The sequence below is a fragment of the Gopherus flavomarginatus genome, chromosome 16 (assembly GCF_025201925.1).
Source record: "Gopherus flavomarginatus isolate rGopFla2 chromosome 16, rGopFla2.mat.asm, whole genome shotgun sequence".
Taxonomy (NCBI): domain Eukaryota; kingdom Metazoa; phylum Chordata; order Testudines; family Testudinidae; genus Gopherus; species Gopherus flavomarginatus.
The window spans coordinates 15465761-15483384 of record NC_066632.1 but is presented as its reverse complement, the minus strand read 5'-3'; the positions used below and the strand labels follow the sequence as shown (position 1 = coordinate 15483384).

Genomic DNA, 17624 nt, shown 5'->3' with positions numbered 1-17624 from the left:
CAGGCTTCACAAAATATGATCCCAGCCCCGCAGGGGGTTTGGAAAATGCCCAGCAGCACCCTGTGTGACATGAAACCTCAGTAACAGGCACCCAGAGTGGGGGTGACTCACATGGATTTGGGGGCAGAGCTGGGCATGGAACCCAGGAATCCTGCCTCCCAGCCACTGATCTAACCCCTGGACCCTACTCCCCTCCCAGAGCTCAGCACAGAACCCAGATGTCCTGCCTCCCAGCCCTCTCTGCTCTGTCCATACTTCTGTCCCCTCGGACCCCTGCTAATAATTGCACATGCAGCTTGCTGGGGAATGTGCTCTGGAAGAGGTGAGTCCCTCTGAGCCCAGCAGGCCCTGTTTCCCCTGCCCCCTGGGCCAGCTCCTCTCTCCTTGCTGGACAAATGAGCACTGCCAGTGCTGCATGCCTGCTGTGGATGAGGTGAGAGACCCTGGCACCTCTGATCTGCTGCAGGGGCCCAGCCCCAATCTGCTCAGCTGCAGAGCTGTCTGTCCCTGATCCCGTTGGGGAATTATCAGCCACAGTTAGCAGCCATTTGGGTAATTGCTGCACTGCTACCAGGAGAGTGGGTGGTGGATTGGAGGTGCAGAATGAAAACGTTCCAGAAGAGACACCTGCCCAATGATGGGCTTGCCAGCTTCCACCATGGCTGCTCTTACAGCTGGGCTGCCACCAGGATTCCGTGTGCACCCCCAGCCTGCACCTTGAGCAAGGGGGACCCCAGCCATACATGCTGTATCCCTCAGCCTGCCCCCCAGAAGCATGAGGGGGTCGCAGGCCTGAGACAGCCGGCCATTGCCTGCTCAGTGCCAGTCGGAAGGGTGGGTTCAGCAGACAGGCCCAGCCTCCAGTCCCTCCCTGGGCAGAGGGCAGGATGCTGCCCTGGCTCTGCCATGCTCTGCTCCAGGTGCTGGTGAGGACAGCAGGAGAGGGTTGTACGTGTCAGCCCAAGGTGTGGGCTTGGGGGATCTGATCACTGTGCTGGCCCCAGCCCTGGGGGCTGGCGGGAATGCGGTGCTGTGACATTGCACTCTATGTGATTTTATAAAACTATATAATGTAACTGGAATATGCTTCATGAAAAAGGTCTCTTGTAAGGTATCATTACAAGGCGTATAATCTACTGAGTGTGGTCATCCTATTTGTATAAATGTATCACTCTTGTATCTGAAACTAGAAATATGAAGTATCACTCTGAGAGCCTATTGTAATTATGCAATACAAATAATCACATGCTGATCTACAGAAATACTTTTGTTCCGTGGCCATCCCCACTGATTTAAGAGATTAGTCACTGAAAATGGAAGTATGTGAACTTGACATCTGCGTTTAACTCAGTCCCCTCGTTCTTTCTGCTCAATACACACTCGGTGGTAAGTACGTCCACATAATAAGGTTATGAGAATGGGTCTATGGGAGGGTTTGACTTCCTCTAGCATGGTCTGCTATTGCAGGAAGGAGGTTTGCTGGGAAGAGATGGGGTCTGTCTGTCAAGAAGGAGAAGAACATCGTCATGCACTGGCTCACCAATCTTATGAGAAGAGCTTAAAACTAAGTTCAGAGGGGGCAGGTGCAAAAAGGCACCAGGTGAAAAAAGGTAATCTTAATAGAGGACTAGATCTTTGGGGAGAAGTAGATGTGGAAAATTGCAGTAGAATTATAGGAAAAACAAGAGGGAAATCCATGGAGGCATCTGCTTAACATCTTAGATGTCTATACAAAAATGCAAGGAGTAATAATGGGGAATAAACAGTAAGAACTGGGAGTTTTAGTACATCAGTCATTACTGAGCTTAACTGGCATCACAGATACTCGATGGGCTAAATCTCATGACTGGAATATTGGTCTAGAGGGCTATAGCTTGGTCAGGAAGAACAGGCAGGAAAAAAAGAAAGGAAGTACTGCATTCTACACTTGTTCTGAGGTCCAGAAGGAGGTGAGAAGCAGACCAGCTGAAAGTCTCTGAGTAAAGATAAAAGAGGGAAAAAACAGAGGTGATGTCCTGGTAGGGGTCTATTACAGACCACCAAATCAGGAAGACGAAGGAGATAAGGCATTTCTACAACAAATATCAGGATTTGTGTTTTGGATATTTCTATTAATAACGGGAGACTTTACCTACCCAGACATCTGTTGGAAAAAAGAATATGGCAAAACACAAAATTATCCAGTAAGTTCCAGAAATGTACTGAGGACAATGCTTTGTTTCAGAAAATGGAGGAAGTAACCAGGGGGACAGCCATTTTAGACTTGATTCTGACCAACAGGGAGGAGCTGGTTGTGAAGGTAAAGGTGATTTGGGTGAAAGTGATCATGAATGATAGATTTCATGATTCTAAGGAAAGGAAGGAGAATGATAGAAGGACTACAAAAAACAGACTTTAACATACTCAGAGAATTGGTAGGTAGCCACCCATGTGGAAAATATCGAAGGCATAAAGGAGTTCAGGAAAGCTGGCAGTTTCTCAAGGAGACGATATTAAAAGCACAACCACCAATGCAAAGGAAAGATAGGAAGAATAGTAAGAGGCCAATATGACTCCATCAGAAGTTTTTTAATGACCTGAAAATCATAGCACGGGACAAATGTAATTGGAATTCTTTTTCCATATGGTTTACTGCAAAGAGTGTCATCATTCTGAATGCTTTAAAGGCAGCATCACTTCCAGAATCAAGAGTTGGCTCTACATATGGCCATACCTATGACACCACACTATATTAAACACAATAAAAATTAATTTAGTTGATTTGTTTGGCAGGACATGGAAATTAAGTATAAATTTCAATTCATTGTAAAACAACATAAAATCAATATTTGTAATACAGTTCAATAAGGTTTCATCAGTCTTTTTGATCAAGCAAATTAAAAAGCAAAGGAAACCAACCAACCACACTCAAGGGTCACTGTGCATTCTCCAAAGCAGTTTCTTCTCTTTCTTTGTTTGGTGCTTTTATTTTATATAAATTCAACCAGGAGCAGTTTTTCAGATAAAACCAATATTGGAAAGTGTGGCAAACAGAGAGAAGGACTAAACCAAAATTCAAAATGATATAGAGAGGATGAGAAATTCTACACTGGAGCAAATGTAGCCACCTATTGGACTGCTTACATGTACGGGCCCAGATATTGAAATGTATTTAGGTTCCTAACAGCTACTGATTTGAGTGCGAGTTAGGAGCCTAAATACCTTTGAGGATCTTGTCCATGTAATTACAGCACATGCCTGGTGAGCTGCAAATTGTGTGGTATGCTACAGTCACATTGACGTCATAATAGTGCTTGCATAATCTGCACTGGCTGTCCTGGCCATGACAGACCGAGAGGCCAACTGCCTGTCAGTACGGGAGCTCTGTGGAGAAAGGACTGTCTGGAGGAAGTGTTGAGGAAAGATTCAAACATGAGTAAATTTGTGAGTCAGCAGGAGGTAACTGACAGAGGTAAGGGTCAGCATTGTATTTTCTGTATCCATTCTATATTCACACACACATTCAGAAAGCATAGGCATACAGATAGATTAGCTGCAATGTTCTCTGTTTATATGACCAGAACCTCAGTGTCGCTCTGTTGTCTTCCTTGTAGTTGTGTTGATTGACACCAGTTGAGGAGTTGGCCTACAGCCTCTGGACCTGGAAACTTTCCTGAGAATCTGAGTTTCTATTGAATGTTATGGGAGAGGTCTTCCCTCTTTTGTCCCAGTTGTTTATGTTTATTACAGGTCCTCATTTTGTGTCTTCTGCATCCATGGAGCCAAGATCTAACTGTGGAATCCATCAGAGATGGGGGAAATTAGAACAAAAAATGCAGAAGGGCTTCTCCTCTGGCTGTCTAAATGAAGCTCTGTTAATATCTTAAATGCAGGATAAGAAAGCATGGGGGTCACATTTCTTAGCAACACTAGAGCGCCTAATCCCACACTATCACTACTGCAACTAGATGGGCAGTGTAGGTTACAGTTAGGATTCAGTTTGCATCTGGGTGTTAGAACTGAAGGATGCAATTTGCATAAAGGACGGGCAATCGCCTAACGTCAAGCAGTCTTTCCTGGGAAGGGGAAATCTTGTTAGTTCCTCCTTCATGCTTTGGAATGCTGTTACAATGGAGACAGATACATATGGCATTTCAGATTTCTTTTTAAATCTTAAGGCTCCTGGAGAATTTCTGCCCACAGCTAAGAGATACATGGGAGATAAAATCCTGATTTTTTTAATACATCAGCTATTTCATAGTTTCATAGAGTTTAAGGCCAGAAGAGACCATTAGATCATTAGTCTGACTTCCTGTATTTCACAAACCATTAAATTTGACCTAGCAACCCTACACTGAACCCAAAAACTTGTCTTGGACTAAAACATTTCAGTCTTTAGGAGACTAAACTGTTGCATGCCATAGGCAGATGACAGGAGAGACTGAGGTTCCACCAATGCCTGAGGCCCTTGCAATGGTAGAGAGTTGATTAGGTCAGATATACCCAGATGATCCTAGCAGGTGATCAGTGCCCCATGCTCCCACCCAAAGATCTCTGCCAATCTGAGTAGGGGAAAATTCCTTCCCACTCACAACTCTGGAGATCAGTTGGACCCTGAGCATATGAGCAGGACATCTAAGAAAACAGATTCTCTGACCCATCTTGGAGCACTGATCCACCCTACCAGGTGTCCCATCTCCTGCAATGATCAATCCCTGATGCTTCAGATGAAGGTTGGAGAGAACTACCCCACCCCACTCACAGCATACACCTAGCCAATTGTGCATGGGGAAAAATTCCTTTATGACCTCTACAGGCAACTGGATGAACTCTGTTCCATGAGTTTTCTCTGCAAGCATTTAAACTACCATGAAATAAGATGAAAGGCTTTCTTCAAAACAGGGGGCCTAAAGTTAGGCTTCTAAATTCATAGTGAGGTCTAAAAAAGTGGCCTGATTTTCAAGAGATACTGAGCCCCCACAAGTTCCCAGCAGAGCCAATGGGACATCTGGGTGCTCAGGATTTTTGAAAACGAGGCCCTGACTAAGCAAAACTCTTAAGCATGTGCTTAACTTTTGGTCTCTTTGTTCGCTTAGAGTTAAGCATGTGACTAAGATGCTGAATCAGGGCATAGGTGCCTTAATATGGATTTAGGAGCTGAAGTTTAGGCACCCAGTTTTGAAAATTTGGGCCATAAATTATTATTCTGTATGCTATCAAACCTCATCAATTGATAGTAAAGAGGGAAAGGAAGATTATTTTACATGGGGATCTACTTGAAAGGAGTAAATTTTCTTCATTATGATTTTCCCTCCCAACACACTGGGTCCTTCAGCAAACAAACCTGGTCATCAGGAGGAAGGAAGAGGATTTACATGATACCCAGGTCTACTTCTCCTCACAGTGTTTGAACACCTGCAGAATCTTTACTAGATAGTGAATTAAAGAGGCCAGCACCAATTTCTACTATCAGTGCTAACCAACTGAATCCTTTTATTTAATTTCAGGTGTTTATAATGAGGTTGTTTCGCTCTTGGCACATATGGATGATCAAGATAAGGACAAAAATGCCCTCAGGATTGCCTGTATAGCTGAGACCAAGCTGGCTATCGTTGTTACCGTTCTGCTAGAAAAACTGCAACAGGATGAGGTAGGGTAGTTTCATGAAATTAAATCAGCTTTCCATGTGTCCACACCAAATTCTGCCTGACTTCATGGGGGTATGCATGGGGGTAATTCAGTATAGGACTTGGCCTGGCACACCATAGGCATAATCAATATTCACCCTCAGGCATGAACTCATCATGCAAAATGCTGTTATTGCAGATCAGGATGATATAATGCTCTGTAAAGAGAGCATTGTCCTTTTACACACAGTGGAGTACATGGGTTGCATATAGTAGAAGTACACTATAGGACCTGCAGTAATCTCTTTTAATAATACTTTGCCCTTCTTTAGTATCTTCATCCAAAAATCTCAAAGCACTTCCCTAATACTAATGAATTCAGACTCACAGCACCCTGTGAGAATGGTCGGCATGATCCCCATTTACAGATGGTTTGTGTCGCTGGGAATTAAGTTACTTGCTCAACACCACTTAGCAAGTTAGTAAAAGAATGTGACTAAAACCCAAGTGAACTGACTCCCTGCTCTTATTCCTAGCCCACACTCCTTTCTTATGATGACATATTATTGAGATTATAGCACTGAAGGGACCTTATCTCTATATTTTCTAGTAGGGGAATTCTGCAACAAAAAATTAAAAATGATGCACACAGTATTTTCACATTTCTGCAAATATACAATATAATTGCATCAGTTCAAACTATATTTGCTTATTCATTTCTAAATCCCAGTCAGCAAGTACGTCTGTATCAATACAGACAACAAAAAGGATTCAGGAAATGTTTTTTGACAAATAGATTCCTTACTATACATATTAATACAGAACTCTGAATAACAATTTATTTTAACTCACTACAGAACCATATTTCTGGCACCCCTCAGCCACAGTGCAAAGGCTTGATGGAGTCAGAGGTGATGGAGGAGCTGAGGGAAAGGGAAGTAAATTACTGGGAAGGAGCCTGGGTGTGAACTTAGAGGGATGCTGGGTATGGATGGGAAACATATGAACAGTTTTTTGGGGAGGGGCTGGGAGGAATTGTTAGGGAGCTCCCCCCATGCAGACCCTGGCTGACCCCTAACCTCTCCCATTCAGGAAGGCACATCTGCCCCTGTCTCCATGTGTTCCTGCACCCCCATGGGTCCTTTCACCCCTTGTCCACATGTGTCCTTCCAACCCCACTCAGACACCCATTACCCCCATCCCCATGTGTCTCTGTGCCCCCTCCCCCATCCCCATGTGTCTCTGTGCCTCCATCCAACCACCCCCTTTCCCTGTGTAGCTCTGCACCTCCTCCCCCCATCACTATGTGGCTCTGAACCTCCCTCCCCCCTGTAACCCTGTGTCTCCACTCCCATTCAGCCCCTCCCCCAATCTGCCCTCCCCCACTAGCCCTTATGAGCAGACCTGAACTGCTTGTCTTGGCCTCCTAGTACTTTAATTATTTTAATTACTCGATTAATTATGAATCTCTTTTGGTTTTAAATAATAAAATTGTTGCATAATCCAAAGCTACTTGAAGTACATAGAGCTTATGTATTCATAAATTATCAGTGACAATTTTCAATTAAAAAAATCCTCCTTACATTTAAAAATTAATGGAAGGAGCTTCTCCCCAGTGGAGCTGTGTGTTCTGATTGCAGTTTGCAGAAGCATCCCTTTGCAAGCAGCGCACTGGAATGTTTAGCCAATCAAGAGATCTGATTGGCTTTGAACATTCCAAAGGGCTTTATGACCTTGGCATGCAGGTCACATAGGTTTAGAGACTCACAGGAGACAGAGCTGGAAAAGACCTATTGGCTCATCCAGTCCATTTCCCTGCTAACGCAGGCGCATTCCCAGCAGCCATTTTCCACTGTTTTGTCCAAACTAATTTTAAAAAGCCCCTAATGACTGAGCTTCCACTGTTTTCCTAGGAAGACTGTGTCATAAGCTTATAGACCTGTCTCCCAAGTGGGCATTTTTTCTTGTTATTAAAGTCTAAATTGTATGTCTTCTTTTAGTTTAATCCCATTACTTCTACTTTTTCCTAAATGTATTATACTAAAAAATTCCTCTCCTTCCTTGGTGTTCACACCCTTCAGATAGGTGGATGGTATTATCATGTCTCCCTCACAGTCATCCCTTGACCGCATCGGCCATAGACAGCTCTGTCAGTCTGTCTTCAGAAGTAGAGGTCTGCTCGGGCCCAATTTTTAAGGCCAACGTGAACTGGCCCCAAGTCCACTAACCTCACACTGAGAGGGTTGAATCATTTCCCATCCTGGTCCCAACCCTTCCCCCCAAACCGAATACTGCCACTGCATCCTGCTCATGGGGCCGGCGCAGCGGCAGTAATGTGCAGCAATGGCTTGATCCTCTGACACTGCCCCCTGCTGTGCCGATCCCATGGGCTAATGGAGGAGAACTGACCTGACCTGAGCCCAAGAGAGTCAGGTGTTTTTTCATCCAACCTGACCCTGACGCCTGTAGTCAGGTCCCATAGGATTTGGGTCAGGTTGCAGGGCTCTATTCAGAAGTCAATTCTGCCACCTCCGTGCATTCTTTTTTGCTCTCAAATGAATTACTTCCAATTTGTTGATCTCTCTGGGAATGTGGTGCTAGAAAATGCAATAATCCAGATGTAGTCACACCTCAGATGAACAGAGAGGAACTGGTGTCTTCCTGCTTTGTGCTGCTGCCGAAAACTAACTGCTAACACTACATTTTTGCAGCTATTAGTACATTAGGTTACACTAGGTTACACAAAGTGTTTAACATGGAGGAACAATGGTTCATTGAGGCCTGAGCAGGAGGGCTTCATCGGCACTCGTGATCTTCCACCCTCCCGAGCTATCTAGATTTATGTCTAGTGACACCAACAACTCCCTCCTTTGAGAATACTCAACAAACTTTTGGCTGAGTGTTCTCACATCCAAAGGATAACATGCGATTAAGCTCTAGGGAGCTGGAGTGATTTACAGCAAGCAAGCAAGAGAAGAGTAACGATACACAATACCACACCAGTGAGCAGGAAGTGAACAATGCCTCCCCCTAGTTCCCTCAGGTTGGGTAACCAGCCCCAGGGGGAATCAGAAATAGTGGGTTCCCCTTTTTAGGCCTTCCACTGTTCAAAAGCCTGTTTGGCTGACAGGATGTGCTTGTTAATATCCTGTGTGTTTTCTGGGACAGAAGTACAGCATTCATCCCCTATAAGGGCGCATACCCCGCCCTGGGAAGCCACACTTCCACCCAGAAAGTGTCCACGTCTGTCTCCATGATCACAGATCAGATGGTATTCCTGATGCATCTGTAAGGGCAGTGGGCCAAGTCAGGTCCTCAAGATCACTCCGAATGGCCGTCAGCTGGTCATACAGGAAATCCTGAATTCCTAAACATACTAGATCCCACTGCAATGCCTTCCCAGCCTCAGTGATATTCAATACCATCTTTCCTTGGTGTAGTACTGTATTACATCTGTTATTTAACTATTCTCAGGCACTTTCAAAAGGCATTAACATTAATAGCATAGGAGGGGGTTACATTATTAGTCACTGGAATGGTTTCAATACGGGTAAAATTTTTAGTGGCAGAACAAACTCTTCGGGTACTTTTTATGTAAAATCTAATTAGAGAGAGCAATACATGCTGAAGGATTTATCCAGAACACAGGACGCAGCCTGTAGAATAAACTCCAAAATCCTAACAATACCACATTCCCAAGCATGGGTCCCACAAATGTCTTCCCGCCAGTGTATAATTCTTTGTTTCTTTACTAGGGTCAGTTCTTAATGTTCTTTCTAGTCAGGAATTCCTGGACTTTGGCAATTTCAGTGGAGTGAGTGTTCCTTCTTTCTCAAAACAGTCATGGTGCAGCATCCTACAGAGGAGAGGTTACCAGCACATCACACTGTAATAGTTTTGCTTTTTCTAGAAAAATGCAAAGGCACAGTAGATCTGTCAGTGGACAAGGGAGAGGTTACTAGCACTTCACCTTGTACTTTTTCCCTGCTGTCCAGAAGGCACAGTGGAGCTAGAAGGAGAAATAGGCTAATCTTCAGTAAGAGAATTCTCCCGAGGTAGAGGGGTCTTTTTGCAGTGAGAATCTTGGGTCCATGCAGTCAGTCTTTGGCACTTCACAGTGGTGTTGATAGTCAGCAGGACTTAATAAGGGCCTTTTCAGCATGGAGCCAAAGCAGTCTTTCATTAGTGGACCTTTACATCAATCCAGTTTCCTGGTTCCAAGGAGTGGCAGGGCTGCTAGGGTCTTTGGGTAGCGCTTCTTTACCTGTGAGAAAAGAAACCTAACACATTTTATTAGTGCCTAGCAGTGTTTTGCAAACCTTATAGCTACATGGGCAAATCAAGCCCTCCTTTTCCTGGTTGTTAGCCAAGTCTTGACTGTGAATGGAGTCAGTGTCCTATCTATAGCCTGAGCTTGCTATTTTTTCTTTTTCCAGTGAACTTATTCTGTTCTTTGTTCTTCTTTCCTTTTTGGCTTCTTTTAACCTACAAAGGAATCTTCCACTCTTTACTCATACACCTTTTTCCCAACAACGAACACATAAATATTGCCATCATACAGTACATCAGTCTTATTATTCAATGTATGCCACATATACCCTTCCACTAAAATAACTTTATTACAGAACTTTGGAGCAACAAGCTAGAACAAGCACACCCACTTTGAGGAATTCACTCAATACAACCTCTAGTCCAATAGCTTCCCACCATCCCCAGCCCTCTGGCTAGAAATCTGAGGTAGCCAGAAGGATCCCATGTACAATATGGGGAGTGGGTTAACTTTTCATGTCTTTGCTTCCAAAGACTGTTGGTATGCAAATTTTAATAACAATTTTTAATTAAAAGATTTGGCCAATGAAGATTCCTTTTCTTACTTAAGGAAATGTATTAGACTTTAGTATATCACATTCTCCTGATTCCAAACCAGACCATCCGATGAAAACACCAAAGACAACAATTCCGGCCACGAGACAAACACCACAAGACAGAACACAAAACACAATTCCCTTTGTGCCAGTAAATGCATGGTACGTTGAATGCTGTTCATCTGGCATCAGTTTTCTCTAATTATCTTAAAGACAAAAAAAACAGAAGTCTACCCCTTCTGGGAAGACAATCATTGCTTAAAATATACAAATACCCTTGTTGACTTCAGGCAAAACAGAGGAATTACCCCATATTTTCTTATATTTGTTTCATAGGCAGCCCAGCTTTTCAATTACATAACACTGTATACATTCTTCAGTTAATTCAGCTAAATTGTTCATAGCCAAATCAAATGATTGCAATCCAATAATTTCTTTGCCTGAATTTATTTACAAACATTCCACAGACACCAAGAACTTTCTTCCTTAGCATTTTTACAAAGTTTAACAGCTTTTCCCTCCAGCAACTACAGAGTTAACTTTTCACTCTCCCTTAAATCACTTGCTTGTCTCCCAACAGCTACTTTTATTAACTCAAATCACCATTCCAAGTAAGTCCTAGGTATTTGAAATCCCCATGCTTACACTTACTGACTCCTTCTTTCCACTACACCCTCAAAGTTTTCCAACCTATTTTCCAATCTCTCTGTCTGTTGCCTGCCCACCTGGGCCCGATCCTGCTTTTCTTGCTGAACCGTCCCTTCCATGGGCACCAACTTGTTCCACTACCAGTTTAGCTAGGAGGGTGGGCTTCTCATCTAGCCCCCACCCCTCCTGGTCTCTTCCCTTAAACATTCTAACTCACAAGACTACCCGAGTCCATCGTGAGGCTTGTCACCTAGACAAAAACATATGGCCTATTGGGCAAAAGCCATTTACTGAACATACAATCCAACCCCCTTTAGAGGGTTTACTCAGAGACCCATCCATCTGTCTGCTGACACTTAAACAGAAAAGAGAATTACACAGAGCAGAGGAACTTACAGTCTAAGCCAGGTTTTCCAACTTCTATGCACTGACCGCTACAGGGGACGGGACAGAAGGATCTCAATTCGACCTCAGAGCTTCCTCGCACGCATGGCTTCCACTCCGAGGAATTACGAACGAGAGGTTCAGTTCCGCCCACACTCCTAACGCCCAAATGAACAGAGCAGAAAAACAACAGTAACCGGTTAAACAGAACAGAACCAGAACCAGATAGCGTTTCCTTATCGTATTAGGACTCACTTTTACTCATGCAGTTATCAACATATAACACCAACAGTACCAAGCAAAGCAAACATAAAATAACAAGGGTAAAACAAATAGATGGTGTAAATTCCGCAGGGCTCCCGCATTCTTAATTGCTCACCAAACTGTGACAAATTTCTGTTACCAATCTGTCCCTCGTGTCAGGTGATCAGGCTGACACTACAGGATCGTCTGGGGAAGATAAAGAAAACACACCATATAACTGAATTTTAAAGCTCCATTAATAAAATAATAAAACAACAACGGAGAGTGTTGGGAACGCTCCCACATCACTCAGGAAAACATTTATGCCCCAAACCCAAAGTCCCTTTCATACTCACACACATATGTCCAGACTGGCCACTTCTGTGCATAATGTTCAGAGAAGGGGGAGAGATGGACAGGAGATTATCCTATATACAGCTTGTCCAGAATTTCCAACATGCTTCTGCTCTTGGGAGGGCTGTTCTTTTACACCCTGGAATCTCCTGTGGCATCTCTTTCAGAGATTCCAGTCCAGGTCGGCTGCCTGTGGCTTCTTTGGTGTCACCAAGCCACACCGGCTCCGGGGTCATAAAGGCACACTGTTGGATCTTACTGGACAGTTAAGCTTTGCAAATGTAATCTCAATTCTGTAACTTATATTGCCTTTGGTTCGCCTCTGTCAATTTTCCTTTTTCCACAGCCAGCTGGGGCCGAAAGCAGTTTTTCTTTGTACTTAGCATAGTCTGCGTTGATTCTTGACCTTGAACACAGAGCAACTTTCTTTTTATCCCTGGACCAAGATGAATTTCACATTAACCCATTCCTTTCCTCAATAGACAAATTTGCTCACGCTGTGTTAGGGCTTTTTGGTGATTAAACGCTCCTCTTAGATGTATGATCTTATCTAGATTGAAGTACCTTCTAGTGGGCATTGTTTAGATGGATTTTCACTCGTGTAAATATTCCAATTCTCTAAATACCGGCAGGTTGATGAAGCATAATGTACGTACATGTAATATGCGGGGGTACCCTTAGGGGGTGAGGTGGAATGTTTAGACTGTCCCCCCACCCATTTTCCACTTACACACACAGGGAGGTCCTGTCCGCGCTAGCGGCTCATAAACTAAGGATTTTCCCCTACAGGGTACTCACACAGGAGAGGCTAACGAGGATGGCTATGACCCTCCTACGCCTCCCTTCAGCAAAGAGCATTGGCTAGTCTCTGGGAGACGGCACCGCTTACGCTGATTGCATCGAGTGAGATGATCAGACTGTCAGCAGCTCACACGGAAAGGAAAGGGGGAGGGAAGATGGGTTCACACACTCCTAGACCCAGGTAGCTTCCTCACCGGACGATGCCAGGACGAGTCAGCCCACCATGGGTCGGACCTCCTAAAGATCCACTAGTTACCGGGCTTGCGTTAGAGTAGTCCTGGTCACGAGCTTTTGCTTCACAGGGTACTCTGGGCGTCTTCCGGTCATTCACACTGGCCCCCAGTACCATTCTGCATCTGATCTTGCTCTTTACCTACAACAGGGAGAGAGTGCACTAGGACATAGGGTCTCCTTTCTAGACAGGTCCCTCCTTTCTCCCTCCGCTATCCCTAACCTGCTTTTGAATCCTTGCACTCCGCCAGACAGGGGGAAGAACAGGAGCTATGGTGGAGGATTTTTTTTTCTTTTTTTTTTTTACACAAGAGCTCTCCATACAAACAGCTTCAGAAGCTACCCGTTCACTGACAAAACAGGAGTAATTGGAGGATCGTACTGTAATTTACTGATCCTTCAGGTGGCCACCTTTTCTGACCCTCTAATTTGTACTGAGGCCAGTCTACTGTACAGAACCTTTGTAACCTACTTTTGGTCATTGGATCCGATCCAAACACCTTCCAGTTTTCGAGAATGCATTCCAGGGTGGGTACACCGTGCCTTCCCCACCTTGCTCTGTCCCTGCCCCATGCCGCAGGAAGACACTGGGTGTCCCCAGGTCCTAACAGACAAAGTCCAGACAACTGGGCTGTTCCTACCTTATCCAAGGGACCGGTTCCTCACCGTCGCCTGGGACCGGTTCCACACCATCGCCCACAACTGCTTCTCCACTATTCGAGCGCGTTGCACGGTTGTGCCCTCCGGGGTTGCTCACACCGCATCTCCGCCGAGGCCCCCGGTGAAGTCACCGGTGTGCACTGGGCATCGGTCGTCGCCACGATCCGTTGACCACCAGGAGGGATCCAGGCAAGACTAATTTTAGCCTCGAGCCCACCCAGGGATGCCAAGAACGGTTGCCGGCACAAAGTGCCAGAGGCTAAGCAACAGCGGTTCGTGGCCCGGAGTGCGTAGCGCCAATGAGCACACCAGGGTGGAGAAGCAAAACACAAGTTTATTTCAGCCCAAATAAGGTGCGAGGGAGAATGCAATCTCAAATCCTGCGTACCTAAAACAAGCAGTTTCTTCCTTTTATATCCCAGTTGTTTACTACAAACATCTCTCACTCCCCCCTCCTTTCCCGTCCAGCTGCAGTATCCTTTCTCACTCAATCTTTTGTCTTCCCCCTTCCTCCCCCCCTTCTCTGCTGCTGAGACATGTATACAGTATCTTAAAATGGCCTTGAGCGTGCTTTAGCCTGTATTACAGCAGAAAACTGACTATTACAACCAAAAACTAACTGCTAACACTACATTTTTGCAGCTCTTAGTACATTAAGTTACACTAGGTTACACAAAGTGTTTAACATGGAGGAACAATGGTTCATTGAGGCCTGAGCAGGAGGGCTTCATTGGCACTTGTGATCTTCCACCCTCCCGAGCTCCCTAGATTTATGCCTAGTGACACCAACAGTGCCATGATCCCTGTGTGAAAAAGACCCAACCCACATGGCTCTTTGTGGTAGCCATCACACCTTGCATACGTTGAAAAACAAACGTTGACTTTGTTTTTCACTGTCACCCCCAGGGCACTTGTTGCTTCCCACTTTTCTCCCTCCCATTATGTCAGTTACTGCTACGTCCTTTCCAGATGTGCTAGTTTGCAGTTTTCTGAAAGGAATCTTGTTCTCTGATCAGATTTTTAATTTCTCTGTGTCCCTCTTTATTTTTTTCCGTCTCAGCTGATACTAAACTCCCCCAATATTTAGTATCATCTATGAATTTCTACACTGATGGGCCTCATAAAAGACTCCTTCAACTGTGCGACTGTCAATGTAGATCTAACTGCTGGGCTAATTTCCCCTAGGAGCTGTTGAGGACTTACTGTGGGAGTCAGGTATTTTGTAATTACACATTTACCAATTCTGTCTGGAGTGGTTAGAGCAAGGGCAAGGTGCTCATTTTTATTGTTTGTTTTCAATAAATGAAACTGGATAAGGGGGCAGTGAAGGGGGCTTCTTCTGGCTTTTTTCTCTGCAGAAAGATTAAAACATGTAAATTGTTCGGCTGCTTCTGAAGTGCTGCTAAATGCGGTGATTGTGGAGGGCATGGCGTATTTTACACCAATTAAGCCAATGGATTAGTTGTGTGAGCATGCTGGCTGAGGAGTCAGTGTGGCCTAGTGGATAGAACTCCGGAGAATGACTCAGGAGACATGGATTCTCTTCCTGGCCACGGACCTGCTCTGTTATGATAAGACTTGGGCTAATCATTTCATGTTTGGATTGGAAGCTCTTTAGGGCTGGGGCTTATTTGTCCAATTACTGTATGGTCATCAAGAAAAACTTTTCCCAATTGTTTGTTCTCTTTTCTGGTTTGTCCCCAGCAAAACAGAGTAGACATTTACTATGTCCTGGAGAAGGTATTACAGCAGGACACCGGGGGCCTAGAGAAAAGGCTAGTGAACAAAATAATAACCCTAGCCTTTGACCAGATGAGAGAGAGTCAGGTAAGTTAATTCTCCTGAGCTACTAATCAAAGGATCCAAAGCTTTAACTAATTAAAACTCTTTTTTTTGGGGGGGGGTAGGGGGGTAAACTGTATACTGAAATGAAAATGTATTCTGCTAGAAGCCCACACCTTCCTCCACAGCAAAGCCCAGTTCCTAGACAGCACTTGTGCACATGCACAAGACAGAAAAACTCACATGTGAAAGTTACACATGTGCTTAAGTGCTTTGCAGGATCAGGACCCGAGATGCATGATATCAGACACAGAGACAGGCCTATGGTTTCTTCATGAGCACGTCTTTCCCATAGTCTACTAGGGATTTCATTTTTGATACTGATGTTATGTGGGAGGCGCTCTGATACTATAGCGATAAGTGGCAGTATAAAACCCTAAGACAGACAGAATCTGAGCTATCTCCAAAAGCAGCAGCATTGGATTTAGAATCTAGTTTGCCAGCAGGAAAACCAATGGAAAAATCTCTCTCTTGTTCCAAAGGAAGTCAGTCTCCTTTTGGGGGACAGTTTATTCCAGGAAAGCTCTCTGAATATCTTTGAAGCTGCCCAGTCTGTGTCTTACTACCTCCTTAGGGAAGGGTGGGGCAAAATATCATGTGACTATGGTGACCAGTCATCCACCACAAAGAGCTAATAATGAATAGTCTAACTAAGCAGCTTGCAAGCAACTCAAAGGCTGAAGATTGTTTTGATTCAATGAATATTTATGACTAATGACTCTATCCACAGAAAGTTGGCTGGGTTCATTCACAACTTATGCACAGAAATAAGGACTTGACTCATCTAAACAACTCTGGCTAGTGCAACCGGCCTCAGTCACCTCAGTCTCTCTCACTCTCTCTCTTTTTTTTTTTTTAGCAAGTAACAAATGAACTTAAAGTGGCAGCTAGTAACACCTTAGTGACGCTGGCTTGCTGCTATTTCACTAATGTGATGTGTGAACTGCACTGTCATCTGGAACCACCGCAGCTGCCTAAAGAGTTTATTTTAATTACGCTGCGCAACCTGTTATCAGCCTATGGTATGGTAACTTCCATCTTTTGTTTCAAAGTTATCGTCTTTCATTTAAGGACAGGGGACTACTCTCTCTACCTAAAAATGTTGCAGCTAAACAGAGCTCTGCTTGAGTGTGTGCGTGCGTGTGTATGTGGAGAAACCCTGGATTAACTGCTCTTGCTAATTCTGGCTTCCAGATGATGAGCTATCCAGACGGCGGTGAAAGCTCTAACTTCTGCCCCCAACTGAAGTTCCTCAGGGATGGGAATGAGTGGAAGATCAGGTCTAGTGGAGCTCTTCTCCACCCCACTTACCATCCCGCGCCAGTTCTCTCTGCCCTTACGCTGAGAGTGAGTTGGGCATCGGGCACTGGTGGAGGATTCCCCTCTTCAGGGTGAATCCCCCACTGGCTTTCAATGGCTGCTTTGAAGCCATTCTGCTCTGCTTATGCAGCGCAAAATGGCCCAGGAGCCCCTAGCATCCTACCCCACAGTGTTTCTAAGTGTGTTCTAAGAAGGTGGAGAGCAGCCGATTATCTGTCTTCCTTCTCTTCTGGCCTTCCTCCGCAGCGCTTAAGTGTATCCCTTTTATGGTCCTGACCCTGCTGTTCATGTCCTACATGCGGAAGTTAGTCAAGGGCGGCAGGATGAGACAAGCATTTTGTGGTGGTAAGTGCCAGAACTTGCTATAGGTGCCCAAAATGGATATTTAGGGGGTCTTGGTACAGATTGAAGTGACTGACCAAGTTTGCAAACAGGCCCTGAATAGTGCTCCCTGCCTTGGATTGCACCAGGTGCTGTGTTCCTGGGCTCCCGTGGCACTCAGTGAAGTGGAGAGTGCTCCGTACTTGGCAGGAGGCGCTGAGCATTTGTAAATTCAGGCCCTTTATGACTCATGGATATAATTTAAAATAAAGAGACACAAAGACTGAAACTGCTCATCTGCCAGCAATCTCCTGGGGGAGGAGGTGAAGGGAGCAGATTTCAATACTGT

The 17624-nt window shown here is 44.7% G+C and overlaps 1 protein-coding gene across 1 annotated transcript in view; it reads right to left on the bottom strand.

Moving 5' to 3' along the window:
• LOC127035702 (maestro heat-like repeat-containing protein family member 2A) overlaps positions 1-5450 on the bottom strand; it is a 112913-nt gene extending 107463 nt beyond the window's left edge. The window contains exon 1 of the mRNA XM_050925971.1: positions 5410-5450. The gene's annotated coding sequence lies outside the window, so the exon portion shown is untranslated. The remainder of the gene's footprint in view (positions 1-5409) is intronic.
• Positions 5451-17624: the final 12174 nt, after the last annotated feature.